At 45.0% G+C, this 2,500-nt stretch overlaps 1 protein-coding gene across 1 annotated transcript in view; it reads right to left on the bottom strand.

Annotated features, from left to right (window-relative positions):
* The window catches only part of LOC143287847 (uncharacterized), a 200,786-nt gene extending 199,425 nt beyond the window's left edge, over positions 1-1,361 (bottom strand). Inside the window, exon 1 of the mRNA XM_076596086.1 lies at positions 1,067-1,361. The gene's annotated coding sequence lies outside the window, so the exon portion shown is untranslated. The remainder of the gene's footprint in view (positions 1-1,066) is intronic.
* Positions 1,362-2,500: the final 1,139 nt, after the last annotated feature.

Raw genomic sequence — 2,500 nt, forward strand, 5'->3', positions numbered from 1 at the left:
ATAAAATATAAAAAAATTCCATGCTTATTAAAAGAAGCTCCTGTTTGAACAAAAAATGATAATAATGACTCCTCTTGTTGTTGTGTCAGAATAAGAGGTCAAAGTGCCAAGTTTAGAGAATACAAAAAATATAAATATAACAGTAAATGCAGTTTGCATATAATTAGGCTTCTTTTTTTTATTTTTTGTGTGCCCATCCCAGAGGTGCAATATTGTTTTAAACAAGATGACTGGAAAGAACTGAATTTTTCCTATTTTTATGCCAAATTTGGTGTCAACTGACAAAGTATTTGCAGAGAAAATGTCAATGTTAAAGTTTACCACGGACACACACACACACAGACACACACACACAAGTGAGTCAAAAAACCAACAACAACAACAACAACAAAAACATGAACAGCCACAAAGCGGTACATGTTTGTAATAACAGTTCTCGAGTCTTTGAAACAATTTCTTTTTTCTTTTTTTTTTTTTTTTTTTTATCCATCTTTGGGTGTACAAATTTTGTCACATTGACCGAGTTCTAAACCACATCATTTCACATACATTCTCAGGTAACGTACAAAGACTGGTTTTTCTTTGCTATTTGGACGCGTAGTTTCATTGTCTAAATCGAAACAAACGTAAAGCCACAAGTACATACGATGACACACACAGACCACACACAGACCACACACAGACAGACATACATACACACACATAAACACGCACACACACACACACACACACACACACACACACCAAGAGATTTCTTTGTTTTCCGTTCTGAGACATGACCCTACAGAAGTGACAGCACTCACATTTGTTATCACCCCCCCCCCCCCCCCCCCCCCCCCCCCCCCCCCCCCCTTTTTTTTTTTTTTAATAAACAGGTACACGTTGACGCTTTTTTTATCTCGCTCCACTTCTGGAGCGGACATTCAATCATCATGACAACCATTTATTCATTTCCACTGCCCGTCCCTTCCCCGTTCAGTCCCCGCTCTCAACGGGAAGCCCCCCCCCCAAGACCTTTTCATGCTCTTTCATTTACACATTTTTCCAACCTCTTACCGCACAATACCTTTGATATTAAAGTAGCTTCGCCCCAAAGGCCGTCTCCATGGTAGTTAAGACGCCACGCTGAATGGAAACTGCCACACACGAAATCTGATAACAAAAAAAAAAAAAAAAAAAAAAAAAAAAGAGTTCTCTACACCAATACGCACATACTGTACCCACCGTGGTTGGTTTTTAAAGGACCTAAAAAACAAAAACTGGGATCCCACAATCACTGTCTGCCACGAACGCAGTTATCATTATTATTATTATTATCCGAACGCTGACGGAAACTCTGAAACGAGCAAACCTGTATTCGAGCTGTGTGCTTATGTATCAGTGCAAACTGCAACAACAATGGGATTCATGTCTGAACAGTTGTTGCAAGCGTAGAGATCTGCGTGGTAGTAACTTATCAGCAAAGTTTCTGGTTTCAGGGAATCGTGAGTTTGGGAGAGTTGTGTGAGACGGTGAGAGGTCGTTGTTGAGTCTGTGTGTGTGTGTGTGTGTGTGTGCTTTGGCGTTCCACGCTCAGGGTTCGAATAGGGTGTTGTGGACCGTTCTTTGCGTTCAAATTGTTCCTTGAAGGGGGGGGGGGGGGGGGGGGAAGGTGGCGCAGTGGTTCTCAGACGCTTATCTGCCAATACACTGTCCGTGAGGAGACGTCTGGGTTCGAATCTCGGTCGCGCACCTTTCTCCCCAAAGTTTGACTGGAAAATCGAACTGAGGCAGTCTGGTCATTCGGAAGAGACGATCAACTCAGTCAAGTGTGTGTGTGTGTGTGTGTGTGTGTGTGTGTGTGTGTGTGTGTGTGTGTGTGTGTGTGTGTGTGTGTGTGCTGTGTGTGTGTGTGTGTGTGCGTGTGTGTGTGTGTGTTTGCGCGCGCGCGCGCTACATGTATGTTCATGCGTGTACATGTATGTATGTATGTATGTATGTGTGTGTGTAGGTAGGTAGGTATGTGTACAGTGTGTGTATGCGTGTGTGCCCACGCGCGTGCGCGTGTATGTGCATTCGTGTGTGTGTGTGTGTGTGAGAGAGAGAGAGAGAGAGAGAGAGAGTGTGTGTGTGCCCGCGTGTGTATGTGTGTAGTTTGTTATCAGATTGTTATCTCGTTCATCTATTTGTTATGCGCGCGCACATACACACACGCGCGCGCGCGCGCGCGCGCGCGCTTACACAGGCGCCGGACCCCATCACAAGTGAGGTGAAGTCTAATAGACTGATTCAACAAAACTATTCTCTGCAATCTACCGCGTTAGTTAGGATTGGAACCCAGGGACCTCAGTCCACTTTCTGTTCGCACACAGCCCGACCACGGGGCTACATGCCACCCCCCAACCCACCCACCCACCCACCCCCATCCCAGACACTTTAACTCAGCCTCTGATACAACACCAGCCACAACCAACAACCCCAACAACAATACCAATACCAATACCAACACCAACGCAGCCTC

The sequence above is a fragment of the Babylonia areolata genome, chromosome 12 (assembly GCF_041734735.1).
Source record: "Babylonia areolata isolate BAREFJ2019XMU chromosome 12, ASM4173473v1, whole genome shotgun sequence".
NCBI lineage: Eukaryota > Metazoa > Mollusca > Gastropoda > Neogastropoda > Buccinidae > Babylonia > Babylonia areolata.